Source organism: Maylandia zebra, linkage group LG15, assembly GCF_041146795.1.
Source record: "Maylandia zebra isolate NMK-2024a linkage group LG15, Mzebra_GT3a, whole genome shotgun sequence".
Taxonomy (NCBI): Eukaryota; Metazoa; Chordata; class Actinopteri; order Cichliformes; family Cichlidae; genus Maylandia; species Maylandia zebra.
Window position 1 is genome coordinate 33,320,007 of NC_135181.1, and position 24,007 is coordinate 33,344,013.

The window sequence follows — 24,007 nt, forward strand, 5'->3', positions numbered from 1 at the left end:
CTAAACTTTGCTAGATCCGCCCCTGCACAGTTACCAGCGTCAGCTACGTAGAAAAAGATCCTGGTGTAGAAAGTAATATTAAATACATTCTAACAACAGCTGATCAAGCTTAAACGTGCTGCTGTTGTTCAGCCCCTGGTTTCCTCTTTCTGGTGCAAAGTGGGCCAAAAGCAAACAAGAGACACGGACTCGCGACAGAAAAGCCGATCAGCTGATCGTTAAGCAGTTTCATGATTGAAGTAGCAGCAGGAGAGGCAGTCGCTTGTTAAGCTTAACGCAGGAATGCTTTACAAACATTCAGAGATGGACTTACACACTTGCTGTACTTCTCTCGGGATAACTTTGTCGGAGATGAAATGCCGGGTTGCTAGCGAAGCTCCAAATGCTATCCAGACCACCGACAGGTCCCGCATGCCACAGCCTCTCTATCACGTGATGCATACTGCTCCGACGTGCTAACGTTCTGAGGTGAGTTACGGCGTGTTGCAAGTTTTGTGAGGTGCTTTCGTGATATTTAATGGATCGGATTACATTTTTTATTTTTCTCCGATATCCGATCCAGTAATTTAGGTCAGTATCGGACCGATACCGATACGTAATATCGGATCGGTCCAGCTCTACAAAAGACATAGCACACATTAGCAGAATTAACAGAATAGTTTAAAATTTGAACGGTGAAAATCGGCTGAAAATTGTGGAAGTAGTTAAGTGCCAAAAAGTGTACGGAAGTCCCAAGAGGAACTCAATAGTGTGGATGCTTAAAGCATCCACACAATGATAGAAACCAAAGGAGTGCAGGCATAGTGATCAGATTGATAGCAGCAGCAAAGTGAAAGGTGTATTTTACTATAACTGCTGCCAAAAACAGCCAGGGGGTCGAGAGGTGATGGTTATTCTTTTTAATTGATTATTGCCATTTTAGTCACTACTCAACTGCAGCGCTCGCCTGCCGTCTGCTGGCCAAGGAGCAGTCACAGCAAGCTGGAAATTAGCACTCCCAGCAATATATTACACCCTCCCTTCTTCAAAAGAAACACAGACCAGAGCCCTGATATCCACAAGCAACACAGCAAGTCTTTCAGGTGGCTTCAACGTTCTGCCTTACTTGGTGGTGTATGGCACTGAAACTTGAACATTTTCGAAACAGACCTGTTACTTTAGGTTTAATAACTCAGTAAATATCAGGGAACATACAAACTGTTTGTGTACAATCTGTTGCACTGTGTGTTGCTAGCTAAAGATTCACCTGCTGTATTTCCCAGGGAGATCCACAAAGACGTAAGCGAGACAGGAGAGGAAAAAGAGATATATTTAAAAGATATATTTAATAGTAAGGACTGCTCAGTGACACTTGATAAACTGTAGATTTAAAGATTACATGTAAAGTCATTATTAAGGGGTGGCTGTAACTCAGGAGGTAGAGCAGGTCATCTGGTTATCTACTCATGTGCATGCCAAATATCCTTGGGCAAGATACTACTCAAGATAGAAAGCTTAGAAAAAGTGCTTGCATCAATGGGTGAACAAGGTAATTTGTATCAAGCACTCTGAGTGCTCAGGTGATGAAGAAGTCTATTTACCATTTTGAATTACATCTGTAAACAGTCTTTAAATGAATTATATATTTTCATATTGTGGCGTTTCCTGCAAAACAAAGTATACTAATTTTGTGTTATTGAAATGTTGCATGAAAATGCTCTGTAGTTTTGTACAGGATAAACGGGTTAGCTGGCAGTACTGTGGTGAAATCACAGTAAGACACTGTGTGGGTGGGACTGGTGCTAATTGGCTGCGGAGAAAGAAGACCCAATTTGAGGTCTAATTGATCTGTGACAAGTAGCAGGGCAGACCTGCAACAGGTCACTAGTCTGTCACTTTAACTCATAAACATCAATAATTAATTACTTAAACTCAAATTGCTATTTTTTCATGAATTTGTTTAAATATTATGTGTGAAACCAGATAAATAGTAAGGTTCATGGACACCACATGCAGTCAGACGAAGAAGTCTATTCTAGTCAAGCAACTTTGACTACAAGCCTCATGCAGCCTTTCACACAGCACTCTTACTCTATGCTTTTAAGCACTTCATTTTACATTAATGCACACGCACTCGCTCTGATGGATGAGTCACGGGCACCTAGGGGTTCAGTGTCTTGCCAAGGATATTTCAACATGCAGACTGGAGGATCCAGGGATCCAACCACCAATTTTGTCATTAGTAGACAACGCGGTCTATCTCCTTAGCTGCTTAGTCTGGCACCCCCTACCTTACAGACCCAATACATGTCCTCAGTCATGATACATTTAGGTCTGAGAATATGTTAAATGATAATGTAGTAAAATATTTTTATTGACCTTATCCAGCCAACTTACACATACAGTATGTGTTGCCAACTTGTTACATGGTTGGTCTATGAAATTACAGTTGCCAATTCTCATTTTTTGTCACACATCTGTGAGGGTGGATCCTCAACAGGTGACACAATAGTGGTTGCTGTTTAATTTACTGAGCTAACTAATGACATCTGATTTTATTTGAGTGTATTAGGATGGAGTGAAGGTGAAATTTCAGAAAATGTAATGCAACTTTACATAGAAAAAGAAAACAGAGCTATTTTATTCTTGTGAAAAACAAAGAGGAAGTATTGATTTGCTACCTTTTGAATACATATGCACACTTTCTTACATGTACAAGTGTTATTTCATCTTGTTATTCTGATGCTTTCTTTACTGCCGTCCTGAGCATCCTTTATTAAAACAACAACAAAAACTCTTTCTTCTTTGTTTGCCTCAGTTATGCAGCACACAGATCATTGCTGTCATCCATGAAATTAAGCAGGTAAATACAACTGGCTTACTACCTGGAGTGCACCTACATACATGATGTGTAACGCAAGCTCACATGCAGGCAAAGCATTGCAGAAGTAGGGCACATGCTTCTTGTGCACTAATAGAATTGTATTACATGAATATAGCTCAAGGTTAAGTTAGCATTACACAAAAACACCTTATAGAAACATTGCCAGGAGTTACTTTTTTACTGTTTTTGAGTGGCTAGACTGATGAATGCGTACACAGTTCCCCTGTAAGCCAAATACTTACTTAATGGCAAATACATTTTACGATGATGGCAATTTAGGGTTGTTCTTATTTTAAACCAGTGGAGGTGGTGCAATCCTAATTTATCTTATTTTATCCATCCATCTTCTTCCATTTATCCGGGGCCAGGTCACGAGCCAGCCAGGCACTTAACTTATTTTAACAAAAATAAATACATTTATTGTAAGCTTAGTCTTTTTATCCTTCCAGGGAAATAAAACCCCTAATACAATGCTCTAAAGGTAAAATCAGATTTACAACACTAAAACATTTTTTGACAAGAAACCACATTATTTCGTTTATGTACACATTTCTAAAATAACTGGTCATATTTTATGTATTGTCACTTAGTGTGGTAGCTAGAACATATAAATAAGATGGTTTTGCAACATTTGGAAGGCATAGCCTTCTAGTTCAACTCTTTGAACCTGTTTTTCAGTGAAGTGGTAAGAAATCAAACAAGTCCCAAAACGTTGATTCTGCTCGTCGCTCATCCAAGTGATGAGTGACTGCAGGTTTCCCCAACCACTTAAAGAGTACATTTGCACAATGACTAAAACTAGCACCACTGGCGAACAATAGGAGGTTGGTTTCTTGCATATTGTCGTGACCATTGATCAACAACCACTAATCAAAGACCACTGATCAATGGCCATGAGTACCATGAGTTGAGGAATGGCTGCAATCACAGCATTGTAAGATGGTGAAAGATGTACCCTTAGCCCCCCTCCTCGATTCAGAGAAAGTTTTTCCCTTTTCACGTAAATAGCCTCCTTCACTCCCCGCTCAAACCAGTGTTCCTCCCTGTCCAGGATGTGTACATCCTTATCACTGAAAGAATGTCCACTGGCCTGTAGGTGTAAATAGACTGCAGAGTACAGAAAATTATCGTTCTGATCTGATATCTTATCAGAGGCAGCAGATGAACCATCCAAGCTAAAGAAGAAACAGTAACGGATGGTTTAAAATTCAATGTTCTTTATACAGGCACATGTTGTACATAGTATGTGCTTTATATTTTACTGTGATTTACTGTGATATTTGTTACCTGATGTTCTGAGCAGGAATGGAGAAAAGGAATAAAGGGAGATGTGTTCACTGTCGTCTCATGAAGTGTGTAAGTCTTTATTAATATTTACTTGCTTGGTTATTTTAGGAGTATTTTTTTCTAAACATGGAAAAAAAAAGGGAAGAAACTGATTTAAATTTCACATTTCCTGCTACAGATGATCACTGTGACCTCAGAGGCCAACTGGTCTGCAAAGCTGGAACTGGAGTCAGGGAGAGAGGAGTCATCATCCAGCTGCAAAGAAAACATCCAGGTAAAGTGATTTGGATCAGTGGATGAACCCGTCTCCACTTTCAGAGGAGATACTCTAAGAATGAGACTGTCTGAGCCATTTTAGCCTTAAATTATAGTACAGGAACATTTTTAAAGGACAAAATTAACATCCAACTTTGACAATAATAATAATAATAATAATAATTAAGCCCTGAAGACTGTTGATGGGCTGCTTCTGTTCGTAACCACTGCCTGTTTTTGACTAAAGGTTTGGATTTTTGACTTTGAATCTGTCGGGGCGTGTGGGAGAAAAGGGCCCAGGCGCAGAATGCAGACAGTGCGGTTTATTTACATTGCTCACAAATGACAGTTCCAATATGAAAAAACAGTAGTGCACAAAGTCCCCGTTAGCGTTCTCCTCCTTACTCCCGGTGACCGTGCAGTTCGGTTTCCAAAGTGATTATCCAAACTGAGCTTCTCTTCTCCCGACCATCCACTCCGTCCTCCAGCTCCTAGGAAAAGCGAGCGACAAACACAGGTGAGAAAGCTCCCTAGTCAGCTAAATGCCCTTAACACAGAGCATCCAGTACTACCAGGCTTAGAGTACAATCCAGCGTCGACTGCCGTCTGGACACACCCTTAAATACCTCAGCTTCAACTGTAGGATAATTAGCGTCAACTGGACGGACGATTAGGCACAGGTGTGTCGGCTGCCGAGCGGAGGTGCTTCCGGGTCAGAGGCCATTACGCGCTCAGTCTCCCGGAAGTGTGGACTTTCAAAATATAGCCGCCAGCGGAGGACGAAGAGAAAGCGGAGAGAAAAAAACCCCACACAAACCACACAAAAAGCAGGTCGTCCAGGGAGGACCGTCCGACCGTGACAGCATCTGCGTGTCCTCCGTTTGTGTCCTCGTCCTCACATGTGACAGATTCATTTTAATAACACAGCTTTCCCACAGTGAGTTGCAACAGTATTTATTCACAGCATATTTGAGAAAGATTCAGATTAAAACAGTGATATTAAAGTCAGAATTATACTGAAAGTGTGCCACTGTGAATGATTATCTTTCATGAGGTAAATTTTAAAGTTCAATGTTTCAAAGCAGGAGCTATTAGGACTGCAACAATATGAAATTTTCACTTATTTACAAAGTCTAATTTTTCAAATTATGTGAGAAAATTGGAAGAAAAACATGCAGTTAATAATTCTGTTAGTCAAATTCTGGTATAACTTTTAGTGCTTTTTGGATATTAATTATACCCAAATAGACATGGTGACCTTAGCATACTGAGCAACTGACAATCTCCTCAATCACGATGTCATAAGTCACTGGACACTGTGAACATCCACGGTCACCACTTCATGCATAATAGACCTTCCATGTGTATGGACATGTACAGGTATATATGTATGTATATGTATACATATGTATATTTAGTGTGTACGTGTGTGTGTACATGTCTATAAATAGGAATAGTAGTGGTACAATAGCTATATCAAGCTATATAGTTTATGTCTTCCATATTTCCAACCATATCCATAATCACATACTGTGTATGCTACCACTGTATATAGTGTATTATCTTACCTTTTTTCATTGATTGTACTTTATTTGTATTTTTGTATTTCCTTCTGATATCTGTGAGCTGAGGTGACACAAAAATTTCCCCATTGTGGGATCAATAAAGTCTTATCTCATCTCATCTCACCTTATCTAACATACATTATTGGCCCAAGCTGTGAGCCTGATCCTTTGCTGTGAGAGAACGACAAGTTGTTTCTTTGTTTTTCTTTTGGAATGGGGGGGGGGGGGGGGGGGGTTGTCAGTTTATAAGAAATGACCTCACAATGTTATTTTTTTCTATTTTGCTTTTTGCCTGTTTCCTTTTCTTTTATAATTGAAACTGTGATCCGAGCTACAGGGCTCTGTCCTGGGATCCTTGAATAAAAGGTAGTGTACACTGTGGGCAGGTATCCAGTCTGTCAGAGTCGTATTCAATATTTGGTTCAGAAATATGAATGAAAACAAAAATCCAACTAGGATTCTAGCAAATTGAAACTCTGTCTTTGACTGTATTGTCCAACTGATCAATCAAACCTTCAGCAGGTAAACCTTATTCATGACATAACAAGGTAAAAAAAATTAAACAGTAACAGTCTACCGGTAAATGAATTATATGAATGTGCAAAGAGTCATTCAGGATTGTAAAACGTAAACTACAGACCCCCAGAGTCTTCATCATTAAACCTCTGGTTGCTTCATTTTTCTATTTTATATCAGACACTTCAAAGGTAAAGTTGCATCCTGTCATGGTTAGGCAAAGTGCTTTGTGTGTGTGTGTGTGTCATAAACAGCTATGAAAGGCCTTTTCTTAAAGACCAAAGTGGAGTTTGAATTCGAGTTACAGCAGACTGTCGCCACTTTGAAACAGGAATCGAACGCACCGTCCACCCTAGTCCACAGCAACCACCAAAGCAACCACCTGGCATGACCTATAAACATATGCTTTTTTCATAACTATCAAAATATGAAATGATTTGCAAACAGTGAAAGTGTTACAGCTGCAGAGAGCTATGGCAGTATCTTCAATCATGTTATGTAGCGGTGCATGTTTACTACAGTGAATGAGGTGATTGCGTGCACAGCGTCCACACACTGCACAGGGTAAAGACATTGCTTGAATATTGTACATACATACATACATACATAGCTAGTGGATCTAAGGGCTAGTGGATCTGAGGCATATATATACATACATACGTATACATACATACGTATACGTACGTACGTATACATACGTACGTACTGTACGTATATATACGTACTGTACGTATGTATACATACATACATACGTACATATGTATGTACGTATGTATATATACATACATATATATGTATGTATATATACACATATGTACGTACGTACGTACGTATACATACGTACTGTACGTATGTATACGTACATACATACACACAATAATTCAAAGCAATGTCTCAGCGTAGTCCGTTATAACTGTTAATACAAGCTCAGTATAGTCAACCCAATGTCAGGGAACTCCAGTGTGAGAACTAGTGCCTTTTATGTTTTTATGTTTGTAGTCATTTAACTTCTATCCATCCATTCATGACTTGGTTCACTTTGTGGCTGGGCTTTATGTGGGGTTATATCATGTTTTGGGGCTGGAGTACCTGTCCCTTGATAGGTTTAGCAAGTTTCTCCAAGAGTTTCTCCATGAGTAGCACTTCTAGCTCTTCTAGCTTCTAGCACATCTGTGGCTGTGCAGGCTGCCAGTTTTTTGGTTGCTCATTTTACTCCACTGGCCATGAGTGTGTAAATACCCCCACTAGTTATCTTGGGCTGCAGTTAACTCCAGAGAAAGGGGTGGGTCTCCCATGACAAGATGAAAAACAATTATCTGGGATACATAAATTTCACAATGCATGCATATATCTCTATCAATTAAATCTGACCTGAGGTCTGCCATTTTTCAAAGATTCTCTGAAACATTTTTGTAAATGAATGAAATGAGTTCTTCAGGTCACTCAGCAGTCCCACAGTGACAAATGAAACTTCTGTAGATGAAAAAACTGCCAGATACATCCTGCAAAATGTTTAACAAATACAAGATCGCTATATAAATGATTACATTAAAAGCAGATATTAAGTATTGTTGCTCACCTATGTTTCTGATAATGTTACTGTTAAAACAATCGTAACCTATGAGCTCTCAGGGGTGAAATTTGGCTTTGAGGGTCAGGAGCAGAAAAAGCTTTTAAGGACCTTTTGATTTCCAATCCAGTTCTGCTTTAAAGCATAAAAGATGAAGCAACAGTGCTTCTCTGTGCTCCTCTGAAATCTGTGTTAAACAACAACAAACATAAATTAGTAGCAAAAACACAGTGTAGAAGGTAAGAAGAGGTTTTACACCACCATCAGCCATAATGCTAAATTTGCATCTTCAATCTGTTTTCAACAGTCCCACACTCAGTGCAGCCTGACTGCAATCCTGATTATAAATGTGCAGCACACACAGACAGAGAGGTACGGTTTAATGTTTATTGTTAACCTAAGTTACTGATCATTTACAGTATTACAGAGTCTTTGCATGATGTAAAGGTTACTTTACGTTTATAGCTGAGTCTCAGACGTGACAGGTGTGACAGCAGGAAAGAGGATCAATAAACCTGCATCAACCTGCATTAAACGAGCAGGATTAAAGGAGCCAGACTTTGTTCACACAGGTAGGATTGTATTTTACACTGACCCTGGGTCTGCATGAGTACCATACAGTTTAAGTGAAGCACTGGAACTAGTACATATTTATTATAGATGCACTGAAGCTAATCGGGATATTTACTGTGAATCTAGCCAACAGAACTGCCGAATACTCTTAATGTGTCATGCAGAGTGTGAGAGGGATTCCCTAAGACGTATGTGTATTTGGCCAACATCCTCCGAGAAAAAACCCACCACAGAGCGAGCACTCCTGACAAGCTGGTTCGGTGTTTTGCTGTCCGTGGTAGAGGACCTGAGCTTAAATGGAGGGAATTGAGATGGAGTTTTATGTACTGGCTCTGACGTCTTTAATAAACCAAAGAGATGGCAAACAACTTACCTCCAGCAGCTTAAGCTCCATCTGCTCTAATGACCAGCAGCTTGCCTGGTTCGTGTTAGTGTGGTACACCTGGATGTGAGTCAGGGATTAGAGCTGGGCTCAGGTTTTATGATATTCTGTGCTTCTGGTCTTACCCCTGTCTGGGAATCCAGTTCTTAATGAACTATATATTTAAAAAGTATGCATGAGAGATTAGAGAGGAATAATAATCACAATAATAATGATCCTTGATGCTTGATCAAGAGGCAACTATTGTCTGCTCTCACTACTGTAATGGTTTTGCTTTAGTTATAAAGTTTACATACAATATACAGTGGGAGAAATAATTCTTTGGTCCCCTGATGAATTTATAAATTTGCTCACATACAAAAAAATGAACAATTTCTTAATATTTATCATAATTTAATTTAATAGAGAAAGAATATCAACCAACTATGCAAAAAAGGCCCGCACATTACATAAAAGTCATAAATGGATTGATTGTAAACCCCCAAAAAGATTCAAACTAATTCAATCAGATCTAGTAATATACATTGTGAAATCTTTGCTTTGTTAACTTGGTTTTCATTTGTGATTTGAAGCTACATGAATAGCCCCCTTCCCCTTTTATATTTTTAATTATTTTCTATGCAGCATTACTCAGAGACTGAAAACCTTTTAAAAGAAAACACAAAGATTTTGAAAGACGGTTGTTTAAACATCCAATCAAAATCTCCTGTTAAAAAATTGTTCCAAACTGAAAGTACAGGTGATGTTCAAGATGGGACTAGTGACCTCCTGAAGCTTCTAGATGGAGGGAGCAAGAAGATTACACTTGCAATCCAACTCTTACAAATAGCCTAGTCTACTTAGCTAGCACAACACACACCTTATGCTTATAATAGAAGGGAAGATGGGTGATTGTAATGTACTATAACGGTCCTGAGCCTCACACAAAAAAGCTTGCCATCCAACTCAAGATGGGACAAGGATCTAGTTTACATGGAGATATACATAATGCCACTCCTCACTCTTCTAAATATGCTTTCCAAAACCTAGTCTTTTAATGTCGTAGTCCCACAGAGTTGTTTCACAAAGGGATTGACATGTTCTTTATGTCCTAAATGTATTTACACTTGGCACATGTGTTGCCAGCTTGGAATAATTAAAAAAAGATGAACAGTTTGACTGTTACTATATATTCATTGTGATTGCTTTAGAAGGGTAAAGCTAAACTTTTTTGTGTACCAAACATTTGAGTATTAAGTGAACTTACACTGCAAAATATCAGTAAACAACCTAAAAACCTATACAAGGATACTTGAAGATACATAAATATAACCTTTTCAAGATACGATGAACTCAGAGAATGTGGTTTCATAGATTTTTGTAAGTCATTGTATTGCAAACCATTTAAATCTAATTTTTTTCCTACAACTATTGCTAAAATGTCCTGTGGCCTGACATTGAAGGTCTCAGGTAAACAGAGCTTTTGCATGCAAACCTTGCCAGTGGGTGCGGCTAAAAACACCACCTGACAAGTTTGTCTCTGGTTAATCTGATGAGCTTAAAGTCTTAAATGGAAATGCCCGAGTGTGTACGTGTGAACAGGCCTGTGTGTTTTTATTGATGCACTTAACACAGCCATCTGTGCAAGCTGGCTAAGGGAGAGAGAGGGCAGAACCAATCCGTATTCCCAAACGGTCTTATGCATACCACGTTAGTAGCCACCTCATCAACAGGTTATAGGTATCTTTGCTGCACTGTTTGAGCATAAATTTGGAGAGAATGCCTGAAATGACTGAGGAACTAGAAGTTATCTAGCACATACTGGACAGACAACAAAAGTCGAAGCTGAAGGACTCCAGATAACTTTGCCTTCAAGACCGCCAGACTCCTGGATTTACAATTTTATTTCCTGGCCTGACTTGTTTTTCCTTGAATCCTTAAATCACTTTGAATGCAACAATGGGCTGTTCTCCATCTAAAGGAAAGTTATTTTCAAAGCCAGAAGGATCTCCAAAAGCTTCTCTGGGTGAAGTACCACAGGATGTTAATAATTGTAGACCTGTAGAAGTTGAGAATACATGTTTGAAAACCGAAGTGACCGAAAATGAACTTCCACTTCCGAATGAAGGATTTCATAGCGAAGAGACTGAATTATTTCCATTGGTCTCTGATGCAAAGACTGTACCAAATCTGCAGGACACTGATGAAACAGAAGTAAACACGATGCCCCAAGAAATAATCACTGATGTGGAACAAACCAAAGGAATTAAAAAGACAGCAAAGCAAAAAAGAAGTAAAGGCAAGAAAAGGTCTTTTGAGAATCACAGGAAGTTCTGTCATGTACAGACAAAGGTGGACTTCCCACCTCACATGCTGAGAGCTCACCAGGCAGCCTATAACTTTCTGAACCCAAACATTTCCAAATATGAAACTCTTTTGGGTCTACTAGATCAGGCTGCCCAGACACAGCTGTCCCTCCAGCCCATGATGTCTGCTTTAGTATTGCGCTTTGAGGAGATCAACCAAGCACTAGAGGATATGGCTGATGAGGGGGAGCTGATGTTGAAGGAGCATGGTGAATACATGACCTTACCTTCTGGGATGATTTGCTCAGCTAACCCTAGAATGAATACAACATGTCAAACCGATCCACCTCCAGATCTTTTACAGCAACTACTCCAACAGTCAACTGAAAAGATGAAGTTAGTGGGAGGATCAGTCCAGGCACTAGGTGACACTACACTTGAGGAGGCAGTGGAATATTTTTCTTCTGTCTATAAACTGCTAAATAAGAAGCTGCAGACGAAGCAGACGGCAGAGAAGAGGCTTTTTCAAGTGATCGCACAAGTAGAAAGGGCAGCCATGAGGAAGTTCAACTCAGAAGATTCAACACTGCATAGTGAGGATAGTGGTATCGGAGGAGAAAATGAGAGTCTGACGGGTTCTGAAAGGCATCGCCGGCATCGTGGAAGTGCTGGATCTGAAAGTTGGGGGTCTGGAGTCAACATTCGGAGTACATTTGATAGTCTCCCCAGTAATTCGACCAACCTTGGAGACCATAATGAAGATGAGGATGAGGATGAGGATGATTATGATGACGATGATAAAGAGAATGAAGAGGAGGAAAGTGATACACGAGGAAGGAAGAGGTCAAACTCTTCCCCACCTGATCCCAGTCAGGCCATTCATTATATGTTCACAAATTACAATCGAGATCAGCAGGCAACAGTCAAACAACCGCTGATTGATCCTGTTATTGCAAAGCCTGAACACCTTTCATTAACTACGTGTGGAATGACAGAATTACAAAACAGCCAGTGGGTCTTGGATGATAGAATAAAAATGATGGCTGAAATACAAGGAAACAAGGAATTACCAAGACCTCATTGCAAGCTGGATAGAGCTGAAGTAAGACGGCATTCATTAAATGGATTGTCAGGTTCACACAAAGGCGTTGTGAGACCAAATAAGACAAATTGTTCTGTAACAATCTTAGCAAACCAACCACCAAAACGCCACTCTGTCAGAAGGTTAATTCATACCTTTAGCAAAGTAGCTGATGGGAGACCTGAGCAGAGTCTCACTAATATTCCACCTCATAACAGGATGCCCAGGAAAAGTGGCTTACTTCAGTTATCTGACGCAGTAAATGACAAGGAAAGTTCAGTCAACAGTGGCAACAACAACAACAGCTGGCCTGATAGCAAGGACGAGCTGGATATGGACAACCTACCACCGCCCCCCCCAGAAGTTCTGATGGACAATTCCTTTCAGAGTACTCAGGTCCTAGCAGGAACTGAAGTGGGTTTGCAGAAACCTTTTAGTTCTCAAGTGATAAACCCCAAGATTGGAATCTTCCATCGCCTGAAGGCATCTATCCACAATGTAGAAGTGTTACCAAACCGAGCATGTATGAGGCCAAGGTCGATTGCTATCTCTCCTGCCCATCCTGTTACACAGGATGGTGTTACGGGCACTCAGGATGCAGATCAGCTGCAATCAGAAACAGATCTGAACCTGGAAATTAAGAATAATCTCTACCAAAAGGCATGTAAGATTATTCACCTGCGTGATGCAGCAGAATCTTCTGATAAGAGAAATCTTGTTGAACCAGGCATCAGGGCAACTTCTCCTCTTCAACTCACAATAGATCGGAAATATAACAGCAATGAATTTTATGAGGGTGAATTATCCTCTTGCAGTCTGACTGTGATAGCACCACCTGTATCTAGAGTCCGCCTTCCACCATCTTGTCCTAGTACATGCAAAAGATTTCCAAGTCCCCCTGTAATTAGACCTCAGTCTACATCTAGGCACTCATCTCGTCCTAGTTCTCCCAGAACAGTGACACGCTGTATAGATAACAAGACAGAAGAAATCATTCCATCTGTATCCTTTCGCGACGCACGCTCTGTTTTCTGTCAAAATGAGTTTCAAAACTTGAAGACCTGTTTGCCCCCTGAAAGGTCTGCGCTTCCCAGACAAGGGGGAGAGGTCTCCCGAGGAAGACTACTGACCAGAGCAACAGACACCTCTACTCGTCGCACCCAATCAGACCATAGGCCTAGTGGGACTCTTCATTCAGAGTTTCTAAAGGATGCCAGTTTGGCCTCTATGCAGGAGAAAAGGAGTAACCTATTGCCACAAAATACAGGTAAATATTACAAAAGATTGTTACGAGTTCAAAATTGGGGATGGAAACAAGAGAAAAAAACCACAATAACAACACTGGTCCGGTCGGGTTGAGTCAAACGATGATTTTAATGAACACACGCGTGGGAGATGGACACTGTATGCAGACAGCCTCAGATCTCAAAATGGTGGAGCATTGCTCAAACTCTTATAGCCTCTGGTGCCTCCACCTTATCATAAAAAGCCTAAACATTTACATGCTTTCTCTCACACAGCGCCTAAGCTACGACCTTGGCTCCCTGCTTATCTGCTCTTGCTGCGATGGGGCAGAAAACTCCAGCATATTCTGTTCTCTTCTAATCAGACAAATAAGACAATAACTCTCTGTGAACAGTATTTCTTATAACTCAGCAGTATAATGCATCATAAAGCAATATCCTTCATTCACAACAAGCCAGCAGTTTAATGTAATGCAAATCAGTTTAACTAATGCAATAGTTATCAGCTTCTTCTAATTCAGGAGAATAATGCAAACTAAACTACATAATAATTCACAATCTTCAATTCGGGGTATAACATGGCATAAAATAACACTACAATCCAACAAGATGAAATATGTGATTACATATTTTTTAAAATGTGCATTTCAAATTGTTTAAAAGTAGCTCACCAAATCTTTATGTCACTTCTGAGTCAATTTTGTGATCATATTAAAAAATGTAAACTACTCAACACTTAAATTACACATCATAGCCTAATGGATGAAACATTCAAACTGAAAATCTTGACTGACATACACTGTAATTTGCTGAGAACAAAATAATGTTACAGCGGTTAATTGAAACCAAAATCATCACCCCTTTGAGACCTGGGTTCAAAATCAAATCAAAAATAAAGTTAACATTTGTTGTTAAAAGTCTTCCCTTGACTTTTTTAATAGCATATATTGAAAACAAACAGATTAGTTTGACATTTGGTGACTGTTTGCTTTGAATCTACCCAGATGGTTTTTGACTCAAACAGCTGTCTTACTTTTCTCTGAATGATATCAGCATATCTGGCAATCTGAATTTCCAGATCTGATATGCAACTGATTTTTCTGTCTTTGTGTCATACTCTTGAGTCTTGATGTCTCACAATTTCTGGAAACCAGCATACTCCAGCAGTACCATACTCGGTTGCCATGAAAGGTGAACTGCAAAGCCACTGCATGTTGAAAGAGAAGCAATAGTGAAAGCAGGCAAATTCCCCACATTCTTAGCAATTATGCACCAATTGTCTACACAGTTGGTGGTGCAACTGGTTACTCTATGAGTTTCTTAGTTGAAAATAATACTGCTATGAACACTTTGCTATGCACTCTTATTTAGGCACCAGTCACACATTTGCCTAGAGAACAGTGAGCAACCATGTGGCCACTAAGGAAAAGTGTATATTCCACAGCTGGTTGGTGAATGGTTGCTGCCAGGTTACTGGCAGTCACTGGCGATTAAAACTGGTTGCAAAGAGGTATGCAGTACTGCACTGAAAACCTACATGCGAGTGTTTTGATTTCTAGCAGGTTGCTGGGGTTACCTATAGCTTGCATAGAAGACATAAACTTGTCTGCAAACACACGAACTGTCACGATCTGGTACAGGGATTCAAACGCAGAGCGGTAAGGTATCTCCAAGGTGTAGTTTATTTACAGTGCCAGTGCAATATATGTACAGTGAAGGGATCCAAAACTCCGGGGGAATCACAGGGTAACTCGCTCACGTCTTCTTCGCTCACACTCACACACGTTCCCGCAGCAGGGAGGTCGCAGGTCCCGGGGGGGGGGGGAGATCTGAGGCAGACGAGAAGGCAGGTCACCAACTAATCACAAATCACGAATATGAAGCACAAGAGCTGTGAGAACACTAACGTTAGGGGTACAATCATCCAGCGACGAGAGGATCTGTGTTCCAGCCTCAAATAGTGCTCCCGGTGATGATGGGTGAGTGTTGTCAGGTGTGTGTGTGGGCCAAGGGCAGGAGCCCACAGTGAGCTCCGCCCAGGCAGAGAGGGAGAGAACAGAAACAGCAATTGTAGCCTTGTGGGGCCGACCGGGCAGGCACGGAGACCATGACAGTACCCCCCCCTCAACGGGAGCCTCCCGGTGACCCACCAGGCTTACCTGGATGCCTGCGGTGGAAGTCCCGGAGCATGGCCCCATCCAGGACAGCAGCTCGAGGCACCCAGGAGCGTTCCTCTATCCCGTAGCCCTCCCAGTCAACCAGGTACTGAAAACCCCGACCCCGGCGCCGGGAGTCCATGATGCGGGTGATATTGTAGACCAGCTGACCATCCACGAGCCGGGGGGGCGGCGGGGCCCTGGAGGGAGGGCACAACGGGCTGGAGAGCACCGGCTTGACCTGAGACACATGGAAGACATTGTGAATGCGCATGTTGCGCGGCAGCTTGAGGCGGACAGACAGGGTTCACAACGGCTTCCACGGGAAAAGGGCCAATAAACTGAGGAGACAGCTTCTTTGACTCAGTCCGTAGCGGCACAAAACGGGTAGCCAGCCATACCTGTTGACCGATGGTGTACACGGGGGCCGGTGTCCGGCGACGGTCAGCGAGGGTCTTGTTCCGCTCCTTAGTACGGAGTAGGGCAGCCCGAGTCGCCCGCCAGGCACGACGGCACCCGCGGAGGTGAGCCTGTACAGAAGGAACGGAGTTCTCACCTTCGATGGCCGGGAGCAAAGGCGGTTGATAGCCCAGGGACGCTTCGAAGGGAGACTTGCCCGTGGCGGAGGACGTGTGGCTGTTGTGGGCGTATTCGATCCATGGAAGCTGTTCACTCCAGGTCGATTGGTTGTGCGAAGCGACACAGCGGAGGGCAGCTTCCAGCTCCTGGTTGGCCCGCTCCGATTGCCCGTTACTCTGTGGATGGAAACCGGAAGACATACTGACCTTGGCCCCTGACCTTGGCCCCCAGTGCGGAGCAGAACTCCCTCCAAACACGGGACGTGAATTGCGGCCCTCTATCTGAGACGATGTCCTCGGGGATCCCGTGAAGACGGAACACATGGGAGGTGAGGAGCCGGGCCGTCTCCAAGGCAGAGGGGAGCTTCGGGAGGGCGACGAAGTGTGCAGCTTTGGAGAAACGATCGATAATGGTAAGTATGGCGGTGTTACCAGCGGAGGGCGGCAGCCCCGTGACAAAGTCCAAAGAAACATGGGACCACGGTCGGGCTGGTGTAGGGAGAGGCTGCAGAAGACCCGGTGGAGGGCGGTTCGAAAGCTTATTCTGGGCGCAGGTCGAACAGGCCGCTACGTACTCCTTGGCATCCCTAGCCATAGCAGGCCACCAGAAGTAACGTCGGAGGAACGAGCAGGTGCGGAGGACCCCAGGATGGCATGAAAAGCGGGCGGTGTGAGCCCACTGGAGAACCTGAGAGCGGACGGCTGAAGGAACGAAGAGGCGACCAGGTGGACCAGTGCCAGGATCCGGTTCGGTCTCCTGCGCCTCTTGGATGAGCCCCTCGATCTCCCAGGAGATTGCTCCAATTACGCAGGCGGCCGGGAGGACAGGCTCAGGGTCCGAGTCCTCCCCAGTGATGGAGAATTGCCTGGACAGGGCGTCTGGCTTTACGTTCCGTGTTCCTGGCCTGTAGGTGATAGTGAAGTCAAAACGAGCAAAAAACAGCGCCCACCTGGCTTGCCGGGAATTGAGACGTCTAGCCGAGCGCAGGTACTCCAGATTCTTGTGATCCGTCCAGACGATGAATGGTTGTGCCGCTCCCTCCAACCAATGTCTCCACTCCTCCAGGGCCAGCTTGACGGCCAGAAGCTCCCGGTCCCCGATGTCATAGTTACACTCTGCTGGGGAGAGACGGCAAGAATAAAAGGCACACGGGTGCAGCTTACCGTCCAGCTGTTGAGACAGAACTGCCCCAACCCCGGAGTCCGACGCGTCCACCTCCACAACGAACTGCCGTGTAAGGTCCGGTTGCCGGAGTATGGGAGCAGTGGTGAACCTGTCCTTGAGCAGGGCGAAGGCTCGCTGAGCGGCAGAATCCCACTGGAAGGGAACTTTGGGAGAGGTGAGTTTAGTGAGAGGGAGAGCGATTCTGCTGAAATCGCGAATGAACCGTCTGTAAAAGTTGGCGAATCCCAAAAAACGTTGCACTTGGCGGCGATCAGGAGGAGTAGGCCATTCCACCACAGCCCGCACTTTCTCCGGATCAGTCCGCAAGTCCCCCTTCTCGATAATGTGGCCCAGAAAACTCACTGACGCCACGTGGAAATCGCACTTCTCCCCCTTCACAAAGAGCCGGTTCTCCAGAAGGCGTAGCAGGACCTGCCGGACATGGACCTTGTGCTCCTCGAGTGTCTTAGAAAAGATCAAGATGTCATCCAAGTACACAAATACACAACGGTTAACAAAATCACGAAGGACATCATTAACCATCGCCTGAAACACTGCGGGGGCGTTAGTCAGCCCAAACGGCATCACGAGATACTCAAAGTGGCCCCGATGCGTATTGAACGCGGTCTTCCACTCATCCCCCTCCCTGATGCGCACCAGGTGGTAAGCGTTGCGCAGATCCAGCTTGGTAAAGACGGTCATGCCTTGAAGCAGTTCAAAGGCGGAGGAAAGCAACGGCAAAGGGTATTTGTTCTTAACAGTGATCTGATTAAGGCCCCGAAAGTCAATACACGGCCGCAGCGAACCATCCTTCTTATCCACGAAAAAAAAACCCAGCCGCGACAGGGGAAGAGGAGGGGCGAATCAACCCTGCCGCCAGCGACTCCGAGATGTAACGCTCCATAGCATCCCTCTCAGGCCGGGAGAGGCTGTACAGGCGGCTAGACGGCAGCGGAGCTCCAGGAAGAAGATCGACGGCACAATCGTACGGGCGGTGCGGGGGAAGGGACCGCGCCCAATCCTTACAAAAAACATCCCGCAGATCATGATAAACCCGCGGAACCATCGAGAGGTCCGGGGCGTCCGACGGCGAGGCCGTGGGTGGGAGCGAAACGGGGGAAGCCGCAGCCCGGAGGCAGTTCATATGGCAGGCCACACTCCAACCTAGTACGGCACCCTTCTCCCAGTCGATATGCGGGTTGTGGAGGACAAGCCAGGGGTGACCCAGAACCAGCGGAGGGAGAGGAGCCTTAAACGAAAAAAAACAAATCCTTTCTGCGTGATTGCCAGAGAGAGATAATGAAAGGAATTCAGAAACATGAGTGATGTCAGGCAGGCGCTGGCCCGACAGTGCGTGAACGCGGAGGGGGCGTGACAGAGGCTCCAAGGCGATGTTCAGTTTGGCGGCGAGTGAGGTGTCAATAAAGTTCTGTTCAGCCCCAGAGTCAATGAGAACGGAGAGAGAATGAGAAACAGTCCGAACACGCAGAGTAGCTGGCAAAAGAAGCCTGGGGAGAGGGCTTTCACTCGACAGATCGCCCACCAGCACCCTCACGATCACTGGTGAGCGCGCCCTTTTGCCAGCGTTGGGCAGGAGGAGACAGAGTGGCCTTTACGGCTGCAATAAACGCACTCACCGGAGGCAAGACGGCGCTGGCGCTCCGCGGGCGACAGCCGTGAGCGCCCAAGCTGCATGGGCTCTTCCCCATCCCCGGTGTCGGCGTCACACGACCCATGGGCTGCAGTAGGGGTCCCACAAAAGTCCAGCAGGGCATGCCCCGAACGCGCGCGTGCGCTCCGATGTGCGCGCACCTGATCGTCCACCCGCATACACAAAACCAGAAGCGCATCCAGGGAGGAAGGCAGTTCACGGAGCATTAGTTCATTCTTTATTTCCTCATTAATATTAGTGAGCAATGCACTTTTAAGGGCCTCTTCCCCCCATTTCGCCTGTTCAGCCAAGGTAGAAAAGTCAATAGAAAAATCAGCCATGCTGGGTTTACCTTGTTTAAGCGCAAGCAAGCGCTGGCCGGCGGTGGCAGTTGTGGCTTTCCTGTCAAACACACCTTTAAACTTAGTAAGAAAGTCAGAAAAGGTGATGTCCGGCTCCACCTGAAGCGCAGCTTGAGCCCAGGTTAGAGCACGGTCCTGGAGTAACTGGACGATATAAGCGATTTTCGCACCATCAGTAGAAAAGGCTTGCGGTTGCTGGCGAAACTGAAGGGCACACTGAGTGAGGAAACCAGCACATTTATCAATCTCTCCCGTGAAAGCCCTGGGAGTGGGGAGGAATCTGTCAACGTGAACAGGTGAGGGAGCAGGTGGCGCGACACTTACTGCTGGAGCTGGCGCCTCCGACGGAGGAGCGGCGACCAGTGGAGCGGCTGGTAGCGGTGTTAGCCGGGCCACGGCCTGTGTGAGGTTCGCGAGCTCTGCTCGAAGGTGAATGAACATCTGCTCGTGGCGTGCCAGCATCGCGGCCAAAGTGGCGAGGGTGGGAGTCGAGACCGCTGGATCTGCTGAATCCATTTCCGTGGCTGGATGATTCTGTCACGATCTGGTACAGGGATTCAAACGCAGAGCGGTAAGGTATCTCCAAGGTGTAGTTTATTTACAGTGCCAGTGCAATATATGTACAGTGAAGGGATCCAAAACTCCGGGGGAATCACAGGGTAACTCGCTCACGTCTTCTTCGCTCACACTCACACACGTTCCCGCAGCAGGGAGGTCGCAGGTCCTGGGGGGGGGGGGAGATCTGAGGCAGACGAGAAGGCAGGTCACCAACTAATCACAAATCACGAATATGAAGCACAAGAGCTGTGAGAACACTAACGTTAGGGGTACAATCATCCAGCGACGAGAGGATCTGTGTTCCAGCCTCAAATAGTGCTCCCGGTGATGATGGGTGAGTGTTGTCAGGTGTGTGTGTGGGCCAAGGGCAGGAGCCCACAGTGAGCTCCGCCCAGGCAGAGAGGGAGAGAACAGAAACAGCAATTGTAGCCTTGTGGGGCCGACCGGGCAGGCACGGAGACCATGACACAAACTACTTGCAAAGACCTAATAAAACTTTGAAAAGTGCTACACAAAGCAGAAGTAGAGAACCTTCAAAGTAAAAATTACGCCTTTTCAATCAATCAATCAATCAATCAAGGCTTTATTCGCCACGTGCAGGTTTCCCTGCAGTGAATTCCCAGAAGGGAACAAGCATCGAAGGCGTTTGGAAAGGGAGGGGGGATGAGTGTGTGCATGTGTATATGTATGTGTGTGCGTGCGTGCGTGTCCAGAGTTCAGCTGAGACATTGGAACAGACTAAACACAGTCGTTATCAGGGTGTTTTTGTTCGGCTCCAGCCTTGCGACCGCAGCTGGCGCTGAAAAGGTATCCGCATGAAGTGATGGTGCTTTTAACTTTTAACTTTAGTGCTAACAGCTCAGATGAATTTCAAAGCTGTTCTAACAGTCCAACACTGGTCTCTCAATCTCCCGTTGGAGAGCCGTGAGCTTCTCCATGATGTTATCAAACTTGCGCTCTGTGATGTTGTCATTCTTGTGCTCAAAGAGCCGATTCTGAGAACTCACGACCACAGTGAGCTTCCCCAAGATGTAATCCAATTTGCGCTCAGAGATGTTATTCCGAGCGAGCCCTTCCAAGATGTAATCCAGTTTGCACTCAGAGATCTTATTCTGAGTATTCACGGCAGCCGTAAGCCTTTCCAAGATCTTGTCCGTGCTGCGCTCAATGAGCCCATTTTGAGAAACTCACGCCTCTTCCCATCGTTTCAATCCCAGCGGGCAGCCTTGTGGGGGTTTGAACAGCCGGTTCTGCTTCCTTAATTCTTCGATAAGTCAGGGTCAAGCCAGCTCCGATCAGCAAGAACCCTGTTACCATGGTTCCGAATAGGTAGATATCTTCAGCACTCAGGCTCACCCAAGCCCAAACTTCTCATTGAGAAAGGGGTGTCAATTGCATTTAGGGACCAGTTGATCCAATCCATAATTCCTCTTTTAGGTTTTAGAGAACAGACTGTGAGAGAATGTTCCAGGGAAAAGTAATACAAAAAACACGAGACTAGACAAGGACACAAGAGGCTAAGCAGGGAAGCTAAGGGAGAGGATGAGAGGAGAAAAATGCAACCGCCTTCGTCAAAAGCAAGAGCAGAGAGGTGTTGGTTGCAGTCGTAAAGAAACAAAGTCCTTCATTTCAAGAGTAAACGGTGAGTGTTTGCAGACAAATTTTATCTTCAATATAAACAGTGGGGAATTGCCCAAATCTGCTAGCAATTTTGTAAGCTATCTCACCAGCAACAGCCAGCAACCACTTGCCAACCAGTAGGGGAAGAAACATTTTCGCCCTCACAACCAGTGGATGCTAGGGCATCTCCATCCAGTATAGGCCCATGTGACTGAGGCCTTAACAAATTTTTTATTGTTTATGAGAGATGTGGAGTGTATTATCACTTAAAAGCTGGAACAATAGTTTTAGTCCCCATCTTGTAGTCCCCCTCGCATGACAAATTAACTGCAGGATATATCAAAAAGAATCAAGTCTTCTAAGTCTATGAACCCCCCCTAAATTAATACAACTTCAAGGAACTGAAAAGTTACATTTTTATCCTGATACAGTCTAATTAATGCCCCACTAGTCTAATTAATTTCAGGGAAAATGACTGATTCATCTTTGAAAAATCATCAGAATTTGATATCTGACAAGATAGTAGTTTTGTTAAGGAGCACCAGCCAAATGATATTTAAAATATTGTCATCGTGCACATAATCTAACTTTTAGCATTCCTGTAGTGCTCATTAAGCATTTTTATATAGATATATATATCTATAAGAATATAACAGAATATATCAAGAATATATCATTTATTGGTTAACAAGTGATTTCCATAGTAATAATTCACACATGCAACTAACTAGGAGTACTACCCCAAGATGTAGTTGAGAACTAGAAAAAGGGATTACATCAAACAACTTCATTTAAATTGTAATTTTTGATAACGTAAACTGAGTAAATGTACTTAAATACATTACAGCATTTGCTTTGTCTTAGCCTTCTTTATCCAGAACTGTGCTTGTAGAGTTTTACTTCTGAATAGATTAACATGGAGGATTTAGTCACTCTGGACACATGCAGTATAATCTTTTTCAAACAGTTTAAGTCTAATTCATACCTACAGCTCCTGTGCTCAGATATATGGTACCAACCTGCCTCTAGGAAAGACACCTAGCTTAATCCACATTGGATTAACCCTCCTGCCCTACTCCAGTTATGTAAACTCCCCAGCAAGCAAACCCAACATGATCTACTCATGCACTAAATTTATCCCCCATTATTTCTTGTTCTCTTGCAGGCTAGGAAGCCTTCCGATGACAGGAGATGATGACACCCTAAAGTCCAGCTGTGAATGGCCAGGGTTTCTAAAGTAAAATATGAGTCGGGAAGAGAATAATGAAAGAAGTTGTATATTAGCAGGGACTGGGGTTTTTTTTTTTTCTCTTTTCCAGTTAGACTTTTTTTTTTTTTAAAGACTGCAGTAATACATGTAATTAAGGATTAAAGCATTTTTCTACTTTATACTGAACCCTGAGTGATAAACCTCAAATAGTTTTAAAGATACATGTATTATATGTGTTTTGTTAAAACAACTATACTTTTAAATCCCTCACAATCAGGGAGTTGTTTTGGGGTTCAATATCAAAATAATGTAATTTACATGATCATTAAATGTACTCATTTGTTGTTGTTTTTTTAAATAAATGGATTCAATGTTGTGTTTGGGTGATTTAATGATGTTTTCTATATCTAAATAAAATAGGAGAATCAAAACCAAATTCATCTTTCAAAAAGAAATCTTAAGGGAAAGTCGAAAAGGACTGATATCCTGTTTTGCAAATAAAGAGCAATATGTCAAGATGACTTGCCTGTGTACACCAAGCTACACATACAGTTGTGGGCAGATGTTTACATTCACCCATGACGGGCATAAATGTCATGGAAATTTGGGGCTTTAAATTATATCTTTAAACTGTTCTTTTTTCAGGTTGGAATGAATGGAATTATTTTGGATCTTCTGTAATCCACACAGGGTCAAAATCATACATATAGCATGGATACATACATAAATATATGTATGCATACATGACAAGCTCAACGCCTAATAACTTCTAGTTAGTGATCATGATTGTCTAAAATTAGCTGATGCTCTTGTTAGCATTAAAAGGATTTAACTGACCACATTAGTTGGACTAACCAATACTCAGATTAACAGCAAAGTCCAAGGAACTCAACGAAGATCTAGGAATTTGATTTGTCAGTTGCTAATTTGGCTCATGGGCTGACCAAGTGACCCAGCAGCCTGGGTTTGGGTCTGACCTGAGGCCCTTGCTATGTGTATTACATTACTCTTTGCCCCTGCTTTATTGTCCACTCTACTGCAAAAATCCCTCTCAACAATGTGAAGAGTAGATTGGCACAAGTTCGG

At 43.7% G+C, this 24,007-nt stretch overlaps 2 long non-coding RNA genes across 2 annotated transcripts; one reads left to right on the forward strand and one right to left on the reverse strand.

The window, feature by feature from the left end:
* Positions 1-4,713: 4,713 nt before the first annotated feature.
* LOC101463870 (uncharacterized) lies at positions 4,714-5,294 on the reverse strand. Its single transcript, XR_191535.2, has 2 exons — positions 4,978-5,294; positions 4,714-4,896 (listed from the first exon to the last, which is right to left on the reverse strand). It is a non-coding gene; the product is annotated as an uncharacterized LOC101463870 (long non-coding RNA).
* Positions 5,295-10,628: 5,334 nt separating this feature from the next.
* Positions 10,629-23,297, forward strand: LOC101464082 (uncharacterized). Its single transcript, XR_013093249.1, has 2 exons — positions 10,629-13,644; positions 22,877-23,297. It is a non-coding gene; the product is annotated as an uncharacterized LOC101464082 (long non-coding RNA).
* The last annotated feature ends 710 nt before the right edge of the window (positions 23,298-24,007 follow it).